The sequence below is a fragment of the Macrobrachium nipponense genome, chromosome 23 (assembly GCF_015104395.2).
Source record: "Macrobrachium nipponense isolate FS-2020 chromosome 23, ASM1510439v2, whole genome shotgun sequence".
NCBI classification, from domain to species: Eukaryota; Metazoa; Arthropoda; class Malacostraca; order Decapoda; family Palaemonidae; genus Macrobrachium; species Macrobrachium nipponense.
Genome location: NC_061090.1, coordinates 55,473,525 through 55,486,024, shown reverse-complemented (window position 1 = coordinate 55,486,024; position 12,500 = coordinate 55,473,525).

Here is a 12,500-nt window from a genome sequence, read left to right as displayed (position 1 = left end):
AATTTAAAGATCTCTCTCTCTCTCTCTCTCTCTCTCTCTCTCTCTCTCTCTCTCTCTCTCTCTCTCTCATGAAAGATAAAAACCTACAGAAATTTTAAGGATAATGAAAGCCTTCAGTAGATATGTTACATGTTGCCGTAAATCAGATAAATGCAAAATAAAAGTGGAAAGTGATGCATATCTAAAATGATTCCACATTCTTCTCATGAAACGCGTGAATTGGAATTTGAAACGACCGAGTGGCTAGAAATGATTTGCTTATTCGTTCATTTAGTAGTGAATGAACTAGTGAGCTAGTCAGAAATTGCTGATCATAATCGCTCTTCATCGATAGACACGCTTAAGGATATGAACTCTTGTAGAAATACTCTTATTGAAATAAAGTTGGAAACTGGTAGTCAGAGATTAAGAAAAAATAAAATAAATAAAAAAAACATTAAAAGATATGGGCCGAGCGTGATATTTTTAATATTCTTGATGGAAGTGCAGCCCGGAAGTATATTCCCCAACTGAAACCAAGTACCAGCCCTCCCCTGAAAAAGTGGGGCGCCATATCTTAAAAACTAACCATAGAACCCTCTTGAAAAAAAATCGCATTATGTTTCTCACACCAAAATGACTTACAGTATACTTCTTTGAACCCAACCTAACCTAACTTAACCTAGAGGCATGGCAAAATAAAACCCGGTGCTGGTGCAATGCTAATATACATCTCTGGAATTTGCAGCCCGGAATAATACCGTTTACGAACTAGAGCGTGGAATTATGATAGAAATGAAAACGTACAGTCGGCCACCAATATTAGTAAACACATTTTAGCCACAAGGGCTGGATGTGATCTGGTAACACTGGAACTGTTGCCTCCAGACGTACGATGAAACCCGCCCCTCCACCGTGGCCACCGCCCTCCACACGTCTTCCCCCAACATTTTTCCCTCCACCCTTCACACCCACCCTTTCAAGCACACGTTTATATCTTCTGCTCCCTCCCTCTAATTTCTCCTTTAAGGAAAATAATATAGCCGAATGTATTCTGTAGGTTTATTTTCTGATCATGGAGGCGAGAAAACCCGTCTGTTCAACTTGCTGTTACTGACAAAAGAATCAACTCGGTTTTCGTGGCGCTCTCTTGTAATAATGGGATTTAGCTATCTACCAGTAAAAGCCTTGTCTATCAAATACAGCATACCTACTACTCTTTAATTGTAATATCAACAGCCGCATTCCAATTCTTATATTACAAAGACAACTAGCTTCAGATCGTGTATGACGTTACGTAACTCAAATTAAGCATGAAGAAATAAAGAAAGCATAAGTTGAGGAGAGAAAGACCTTCATAGGTGGCCTAGCCCTTTCATGTCCAACTGACGTAATAGTACGTAAAAATACTCTATCCCTATCTATCCAACTGACGTAGCGGTACGTAAAAGTTTACCGAAATTTTTCGTACGTGTGGTAGGGGCATTTTTTTTTTTTTTCGGACAAGTAGCGATTTCCATAGGCTAGATCATACTTTGGACCGTGTAGGAGGAAGAAATTCGCCTTATGTATAGCTTTTGAGCTACGAACGATAATGTTTTCAAACGGTAAAATTTTTTTTCGTTTCGATCAAATTATAATGTCAAAATTAAACTGTTGCTGTTACCAAAGACATTTTTATTTTTCTTAACTCTCCCCTTTATTCTACAACGTTTCCTCTACATATTCGTATATTTACAAAGTAATTTCTTATGATGAAAACCGAGATAGGGCTCTTCAAAAAACTGTTATTTTAGCGATAAATGTTGACAGCGGTAACATTTTTTTTCGTTTCGATCAAACTTATAACGTCAAAATGAAACTGTTACCTTATCCAAGGCAATTTTTTTTTACCTTCCCTTTATTTATTCTTCAACGTTTCCTCTACATTTTCGTATGTTTACAAAGGAATTTCAATGAAAAATAACCGAGATAGGGCTCTTAAAAAAGTGTTTTTCTAGCGATAATTCTCACTAAGCGCCGGGCGAGCGCTCTGTTTCTTACCCTCTTTTCTATCGATTTTTTCACCGGCTGGACTTATTCGTTTTCCATTGATTATATGCCGATATTTAGAGAAATTTATTGCTTTCTCATAAAAATAATTCATTCCCCTGACTTCATAATTTTTGGGTTACGAACGGAAATATATAAAAAAAGTAAAGATTTTTTTGTTTTTGTTAAATAACTCACATTTTTTGCGTATTTAGAGGCTGGGACTCTTATTTCTGACTATTGCCACATAAAAATACTAACATTTAGAAAAAAAGGACGCAAAAGGAACGTTGGCTGCATAATATTTATATTTTTGCTGAATTTTCGAAATAATTATTTTTTCGCACTGTCCGAGCGCTCCCAGAACACCTCGGAATATCTGGGACAGTGCTCAAAATTAGCGGATATGAAAGAGCTAGAAGACACTGAGGAGGAGAAACAAAGAGACAGTTATAGAGAGAGGAACAACAGCAAGGAGGAGGCAGACGGAAAGGAGACAGTGTAATAGGGGGTTATTATGGGAGTCGATTCTTCTTATGGTTGGAAGTTTGTTTGGTCACAACCGAAATTCATTGGATCCAAATAATCGTATTTTTGTGCATGATTTTAACTGCCTCGGCATACGTCTACAGTTATCGATGGCAAGCTAGTGGCGTTTTTGTTTGTTTGTGTTCGTTCTGCAGGTGTGAATGCCCAACGTTAAGATGTATCAAGTATAATGAGATCATATCCTTATATAATTTATATATATATATATATATATATATATATCATTTTACATCTAAACCCGATATTAGTACAACATTTTAACGTATACGTAATAAGGGACAAATATTACAGCCCACCATGTTATTAAGGATACACAATAGATTGAAAATAACCGTTATTATAAATATGTTATCAGTATTTAGTCCATCCACCATTGTTGGCAATGAAATCTTGTAGTCTACTGGGGGACGGAGGCTACATGATTGTAGACGATTTGCTGATGTTTCCTGAAGATCTCCCATTCGACATGGTGTGCTGGAGGGGAGCTGCTTGATGATCGTTCTTGCCTGGGATCCAAGAGTTGACGATGGTCCCCCAGCATTTTCCAAGGGATTATATCACAACCCCTTACTTATTGGCCAGTCCAGCAGGTCAATGTCTCGTTGCTCCTCAAACCATCGCCTAACTATCCTGGCTGTGTGAATGGGACATTTTTTGTCCCTGCAAAACAAACGTCACATATATAGTATATTAATTATTTTTTACAAAGAGGCGTCAAATTGCGAAGGGTGAGCTGGATATAATCTTTAATTAGAGGGTTCTGCCTGTTTCTCCCTGTTTAGATCTCTTCCTTTTCTCCTGGTTTGAAAAGCGGAGAGAGAGATTCCACCTTCGACCCCTCCCAAAGAGCTCGAAGCCATAAGCCACGTGAAGTTGATGTCTATCGTGAGGGAAGGAAGGTGGGGAATTTCGCTTAGCTTTACAAACCAGGAAGAAGGAGAGATTTGGAAAACTGAGACGAACCTTACGTTAAGATTATGGCCACCCACCTCATTTCCCCGACAAATGACCTCATATGATACTTGCATATATATATATATATATATATATATATAATATATATATATATATATATTGATTATATATATATATATATATAGCACCATAACGTGACTGGAATATCTTGAAGTAATAAAAGTCCACACTTATGTAAATGTATATTAAAAACTACATGAAAGACGGGAGCTTTCGTCTACTTGATCAGTAGACCTCATCAGCTGTACTGATTTTTTTTCCTTTTCAAAAAATATCAAAAGTAGTTACGAAGGACAGGCAGGACTCTTGGGAACAGTCTCCAGAAGAGGTAATTCAAACACGACGATCGGCTAGTCTTTTGGCCAGACATTTGAACGAGGGAATAACATGATTGAGATAGTTTTGTTTTGGTTGTTATCTCCCTTGGGAGACGGTTCCAGAGTCCTGCCTGTCCTTCGTAACTTTTTTGTATATTTTTTGAAAAGGAAAAATCATACTGCTGATGACGATCTACTGATCAAGTAGACGAAAGCTCCCCGTCTTTTATGTATTGTTAAATACACATTTTACATAAGTGTGGACTTGTTACTTTATATATAATAAAAATAAATAATAAAATAAAATAATAAAAATAATAATAAAATAAATAATAAATAATAAAATAAAATAATAATAAATAATAATAATAATAATAATAATAAAATAATAATAAAATGATAAAATAATAATAATGATAAATAATAATAAAAAATAATATAATAATAAAATAATAATAATAAAATAAATAATAATAATAATAATAATAATAACAATAATAATAATAAAATAATAATAATAACAATAATAACAATAATAATAATAATAATAATAATAATAATATAATAATAATAATAATAATAGCAGCATTACCATTGCTACTAAATAAATACCAAATGAATATCAGATATTCTGTAGTTACAACACTCAGTGCTGAGTTGTTGCGAGTCAAAAAGGAAACAAACGTTGTGAGTAGTTTCTACAAAAAACAAGAAAAAAATCACCCTTGAAGTTTGAGGCTAGAAAAAAAAGATGGCGAATACCTCAAGAACCAACAACCATACAACTGATTCGTTCTCACGGAGCTCAAATGACCTCGCAACAACTTCATATATTTTACATTTGTAACAAGTTCTGTTTTTTAAATAGAACAAGTTAATAATACAAGTTAATGAAACCAGCACTACATCAGAGTTTTTCCCTATTACTGCAATTTGCGAGATGAACTACATACTTGCATGACGAATGCGCTCTGGTAGGAATGCCATGGCTCGAACAGTTGGGACCATCACCTCTTCCAGTATTTCAAGTATTGGTAGCGGCGTTGAATCTTCCCTGTATTTCTGCAACTCACCCCAGGGTGTATAAGTTAACCCATCCCCACACTTTTACAGGTAAACGTGGCCGCTTCTGGCTGTTCGTAGATGTGCTCGCTTGAGTATCTCGTATTATTGCGTTGCCAACAGTGCAACTGTCCGTGCGAGGTCGACGCAAACGTTTTCTCATCAGAAAAAACAACTCTTGCCCAGAAACCCAAGTCTCGTTGACGTTACTGCGGGCAAAATGAGGCGGTTTATCCGAATGTCTCCTGTAATTTCTCTTTAACGGCAGGAACTCTGTGGTGCACTCCAGCACTTGTGAGACGACGTCGTACCGTTTTCACTGGAAACTTGCAGTTCAAGATTGTCTCGTATTTCACATGCATTTGTGAAGGATTTGCCTTCGTTACTTCGTTCAGAATTCTCCTGTCATCTCCGGGAGTAGTTTTTCTGGAGCCCCAGGTCTTGGCCTGTCGCGAAGATCACCTTCCTCTTCCCATCTTCTGCACCACTTATATATGGTTTTTTTCTTGTTAATCCAGTTTCCTCGTGCTATCATCAGACGCTGAGGTCCAGTCTCTCTCATTCCAATAATTCTCCCTCTTAGTACGATTTTCTCTTGGCGCCAGGTTCCATTTCACGAGAGGTGGTTTTTCTTCCGTGAGTTAGTTCCTTTATGGTCTTTGGTTGTGATGGTAACTCGCGTTGTCGACTCGGTTAGAGAATTCGAGCATTTCATGAGCTATTTGGAGGAGATGAGAAGTGGTGGAGGGCAGGAAGAGAGAATATTGGCCCTCGCTTGGCAGGGTCCTATTTTATATGGTAACACGGATACAGAATATTCATGGTTTCCCAGAAGCCTAAAGCCCTTCACGGTAACTCTTCAATATCTTTGCACACGCAAAAAACCACATATTGTCTCAAGGTGTTGTAAGCTCACTTTGTTAGATAGCGTCTTTATCGGTAGATAGCCAAATCCCATGATTACAAGAGAGCTCCGCGAAAACGTTTATTCTTCTGTCGGTAAGGCAAGTAATAATATTATGACGACAGAAGTTGAACAGACGGGTTTTTCTCGCCTCCATGATGAGAAAATAAAACCTGCGGAATAGGATCAGAGTTTTATATTATTATTTTCCTTAAGCTCTTGGATCCCAGGCCAAGAGCGATCTCAAGGCGCTCCTTCAGAACACACCATGTCCGAATGGGAGATATTCAAGAAAAATTCACATCGTCTACAATCATGTAGCCTCCGTCCCCAGTAGACTACAGATGTCATCGCCAACGATGTGGATGACTAAATACTGATACTGTAACAGAAGGGAGGAAACATTTTTTGGTAGCGAGATGAATTTGTTCAGAAAATCTTAATAAAACTAAGATATTGTTGTTGGTTTAAGTGTAAATGTGCTTTCATTGAGACTCAGCAATAGTTTGTTTTGTCATATCTTATTATATCACATTTTATAATAAATGGGTTATTTTCAATCATTGCGTATCCTTAAATTATAGGGTGCTGTAATATTTGTCCCTTAATTACGTAAACGTTAAAATTTACGAATATCAGGTTTGGACGTCAAAGAATATATATATATATATATACTAATATATATATATATATATATTATATTTATATATCTATATATCTAGATATAATATACGTTTATATATATATATAATATACGTATAATTATATATATATATATTATATATATATATTATAGATATATATATATATAGATTATATATATATATATATATATATATAAATATATCTATATATCCTATTATAAGAGAGAGAGAGAAGAGAGAGAGAGAGAGAGAGAAGAGAGAGAGAGTCTTATATATCAATATATATATATATATATATATATATATATATATTATAATATATATATATATATATATATATATAAATATATATCTATATAATATATATATATATAAGGATATAATCTCATTATTGCCTGATACATTCTTAACGTTGGAATTCACACTGCAGAACGAACGCAAACAAACAAAAACGCAACATGCTTGCCATCGATAACTGTAGACGTTTGCCGAGCAGTTAAAATCATGCACAAAAGTACGATTATTTAATCCAATGAAATTTCGCTTGTTACCAAAACAAACGTCCAATCATAAGGAAGAATCGACTCCCATAATAACCCCTATGACAAGTCAAGACCATATACCCCCATTATACTACTTAAGAGGGTAATGGCGCCCCTTCTGACACCAGCCACACTCTCAGCTCTATTACACTGTGTCTCTTTGCCTTCTGCTCCTTCTTGCTGTTTGTCCTCTCTCTTATAACTGTCTCTTTGTTTCTCTCCTTCAGTGTCTTCTAGACCTATGGAGGTCTTTCTCTCCTCAACTTATGCTTTCTTTATTTCTTCATGCTTAATTTGAGTTACGTAACGTCATACACGATCTGAAGCTAGTTGTCTTGTAATAATAAGAATGGGGAATGCGGCTATTGATATTATAATTAAAGAGTAGTAGGTATGCTGTTATTTGATAGACAAGGCTTTTACTGGTAGATAGCTAAATCCCATTATTACAAGAGAGCGTCTTGAAAAACCGAGTTAATTCTTCTGTCGGTAACAGCAAGTGATGATATTATTACAACTAAAGTTGAACAGACGGGTTTTCTCGCCTCCATGATGAGAAAATAAACTTACAAAATAGATTCAGCTGTATTATTTTTCCTTAAAGGAGAATTAGAGGGAGGGAGCAGAAGATATAAACGTGTGCTTGAAAGGGTGGGTGTGAAGGGTTGGAGGAGGGAAAAATGTTGGGGGAAGTACGTGTGGAGGGGGGCGGTGGCCACGGTGGAGGGGGCGGTGTTTCATCGTACGTCTGGAGGCAGCAGTTCCAGTGTTACCAGATCACATCCAGCCCTTGTGGAAAAGGCTAAAATGTGTTTACTAATAATATGTGGCCGACTGTACATTACGGGATTAATGTAACGTTTACAAGCAGGTGAACAGCCACTTCACAAACACGGCAATCATCAAAGTCTTTTTTTTTTTATCCCGGGCCAACGAGAATTTTTGCTTGATGACATCATTCATTTTCCAGGGATAAAGTTCCCGTCTGCGCTGCTTTAATAAAGCCGGGGATCATCTGTCCGGATAAAGCTGTGGGACGAAGCTCCATTGTAAGACAAATGCTGACTTTATCCTTCAAGATTCTCGGCTTATGTCTGAGAACCTTTCACTCTTCGTTGTCGTCTGAGGTCGAAAATTATTAGTCAGCAGAAAGGACAAAAGATATACTAATGTTTCTCAGAAAGTTTTTCCAATAAACAAAATATTTTTGCAGCCAAATAAATCCAACTAACATGGCGATAAGAGCGGTTTGTGACTGAATGTATGAATGTTGAAAAATGTGTATTTAAGTAAATGAATCAATCTGATAACATAAATGATATCCATGCTGAATACGACATTCAAAACAATCTTAAAAACTGGTAGTTTCTAGGTGTATAACATTTTGATGAAATGTCCATAGTTTCTATGGACATTTCATTAAATGACAAAATCCCCACCATCGGAAACCCTTAATGGACGTATAGCTTCTCAGGAGAAGTTTAAATAAGACTAACCTTTCGTTTGAAGTCATAGAGAACTGAAATTGAAACATTGCAAACTCGAATAACAAGTCGTTTTCTTCTTCCACTCCTCTTCCAGTCCTTCTAAAAAAAAGCTTTTTACAGACGAAAGAAGAAGCCTTGTCAGTCACAATACTAATCTAATATTCCTCCGAAGGTTTGCATCTGTGATGGGGGATTATGCAAATGATCTTGACAGTCAGAGTTGAAGTTAGTCAAGACGTTGAATGGCGAACAGTGGGGTGTTCAAAACTCTTCGCGATTGGAAACTTGATTGTTTTCGGTTTTATTCTTTTCGTTTCCACATTTCCTCTGAAGAGAAATTATGTTCACAATTCACGAGGAACAATCGAAGAATATTGAGAGGCAAGGAACGCAACACAAAAAATTAGGTTTATATCGTTGATCTCTGAAATGACAAAAAAAAAAAAAAAAAAAAATTAATGAGTTAAAAAATTAAATCCACTTTATACCGTTCACTTCTCAAATTGGTCAAACAACAGGATACAAAACAACTGTATCTTAAACTAGTTCAGTCGCTTCGAGGTTACTTAAGAGTTGGCTACACTAATTTCCTATTTAAAGTTATGTGCTTCTCATAATAATCATTGATCTTTGATATTGCCCAAAAAAATATTTTTTAAATTGATGTGTTAAAATATAAATCCAGTTCATATCGTTCACTTCTCAAATTGTTCAAACAACAGGTTACGAAACAGTTTTATCTTGAACTAATTCATGCGCTGTGAAGTTACTTATGAGTTTGCTACACTAATTGCCTATCAAAAGTTACGTGTTTCTCATAAAAAAATACATAAATCAATAATTTAACTTGGCCAAAGTAATCGTGCTGATATAAGAGGTAATAGTATAAGCGATAGAGAGAGAGAGAGAGAGGAGGGGGAGGGATATGGAATGAAAAGATGAAAAACTTCATTAACTTTTTCCTTTCAGTCACAGCTGTAACTTCTGGCGTCGTTAGGGAATCTCTCTCTCTCTCTCTCTCTCTCTCTCTCTCTCTCTCTCTCTCTCTCTGTAATCTACTAATGATTTTAGAATCCTTTCCTCCATTTACTAACTTTTACACTAGTTATAACTGATTAATGAAAGTATGTTTTCCAATGAAAAGAAAATCATGTAAGGTAGATTTAGCCAATCCTTCACGACGCTTTTGATATTCATTCCTCATCGCATACACTCACCTATAAATTCATTTCCAGTGAGGCGTTCCTCCTTTATTTAATATTCATTTTCGCTTACTCATGGAGTAAACCTACAAACTACTTTGCTATTGTTGTTGTTCTTCTTCTTGTTTGGGGGGTGTGGGAAAGGTCCGTGGAAGAGCCTAAAAAGTTCTAAAAAAGGTAAGCTGGAGGTTGGATCACGCCTTGTGAAGCATAATTGTTATGTTATACACACACACACACACACATATATATATATATTATATATATATATAGATAGATATAGATATAATATATATATAATATATATATATATATAAGATATAGATATATATATATATTATATATATATATATATATATATATATCTATATATATATATATCTATAATCTATATATATATATATATATATATATATAATATATATTATATATCATATCTATATATATATATATATATATATATATATATATATATATATATATATTATATTCAGTTATTTCATTTTATGCTACTATGACTGACAGCAACTTACAAGCTTTTAATATGTGACCAGTAAAATTGGTCAGGTAATATTCATCATCATAAACTAACCATTTTCATAAAACCATAGGTTGGATCACGCCTTGTTAAGCGTAAATATTCTGATGAATTTTCTTGTATATTTCGTAAGATCATTTTTATGCTGATATGACAAAAAACTTACAAGCTTTTCATATGTGAATAGTTAATTTGGTAAGGCAATATCCACCATCATAAACTAACCATTGCCATAAACTAACTACAAATGACAGCTCATTACTACATCCTAATTCACGGAGCATCTACGCTTTAATGTTTACTACTATTATTTGCTCGTTGTCCCTTATAATAATATATTCTCCTCCGTCGTCTTTCACCCTTCGGTTATCAGGTTTCCTTCCCCTGATGCATCAGAGGAGGAGACCCTCGATGCTCTGAAGACCCCAAAGTTATTATCATGTCATTAAATTTTCGGCTACTTCGAAGTTTCCCCTTAAAGGCTTTCAACGCCAATAGAAGTTTGCCGTTTTATTCCTCTCCATTTTCTGTAATGATATGTCTCCCTCTCTCTCTCTCGTGTGTACTTCAGGTATTTTAGTCATAGGTGTTACGAATATATAGGTCTAGATGTTGTGAAGAAGGGTATAGCAGGTCTCTATCATTCCCCCTGACCCCCACCCCCTCTAGCAGCTAAGTAAATTTACAACCATTCACGCTGAGAGAGAGAGAGAGGAGAGAGAGAGAGAGAGAGAGAGACTCCTTCAGTAACTCAAGATAACCCTAAATATCATGACGTGTTTGGATGTGCTGTTTTCAGACTAACAAAAAAGTTCAGAAAGATGAAGAGAGAGAGAGAGAGAGAGAGAGAGAGAGAGAGAGGGAGAGAGAGAGAGGGAGAATAAAATTACCCGTTCAATTCGTAGCGAACTAGTGCTCCCCTAAAATCTAATCTATAACAATAAATGTTATTGACATGACATTTCATAAAAGCAAATGAACATTCCTTGAGGTAGAGTATATAAGGTAGCTATTATTAGGCTAATCAACTAGCACAGATATTAGTTTATATCAAAATACACGTGAATATATTATGTCTACACAACAGGTTTGATAATCACTGAAAATAATCACGACAGAAATGCTCTCGACTTTGCCATTAGACGAAGAATATGGTTAGATGAAGGTATATATCAAACAAAAATAGAATGTAAAGAAGGCGTGACCCGACCTCCAGCTTACTCGAGGTGCATGCTAAAATCTACGGTCAAATGGCGTGTAGTTTTTCCAACGAAAATTAAAATAGATACGCCATAGTTTATTAGAAATAAGTGTTTTGTACTGTTTAATATACACATTATATATTTTTTTTACATTTTCATTCTAGTAAATAAATCATGAAACTCCTATCCTAAAATCCGGTATCGTTAACTCGACACGAAACACCTTTTTCAGACCTTTTTTGGTTTCTCCAGATTCCCAACCCTCACCCCAACAAGGACAACAACATCAACAACAACAGCATAGTAGTGTGTAGGTTTACTCCCCGAGTAAACGATGAAATAAATAAGCGCCAATGTCAAAGCACCTTCGCGCCCACGTAAACAGCTGGTGGTCAGCTATCAGGTAACCGCCCCAATATCCGACCACGAAGTCCAACCCGAACGCAGGTAATAATATTCAGCAGGAGAAATGAAGACGTGAATATTCATGAGTAATCCCGAGCCGCAAATATCGCAATAAAACACGAAACACGTTCGCGGAATGCTCGTTAATATGCGTCGCTGAAATGTGTCTATTTGGCACGGACGGGGTGGAGGGGACATATATGAGACAATATACGCCAGCCTGCCCCATGTGAGAGATAGGTCTCTTTCGCACAATTTTATAAATGGCGGAAATTCATCAGTTTCGCCTATTATTGAATTACCGTTAGTATTGCACAGTTCTCAAACATAAAAAAAATACAAGTAAAAAATGTGCCAAACTTCGGCACAACCGAGTTTTCTGCACGTCGTATGAATGAAAATGTAAAAAAAATAAATAATGTGCATGTTAAACAGTACGGAACAATTATTTCTAATAAAATAAAGCGTATTTATTTTAATTTTCGTTGGTGAAACAACGCTCTATTTAACCGTAGATTTTACCACGCGCCCGAGTAAGCTGGGGGTCGGATACACTCTTTCCTTCGTCCCTTTCGTAAAAGAATATATTCTTTTTCCGCAAAAGGATTATATCATCGATATGATAGAGATTTTTTTTGTAGTAGAAGAGAACAATGATTGCCG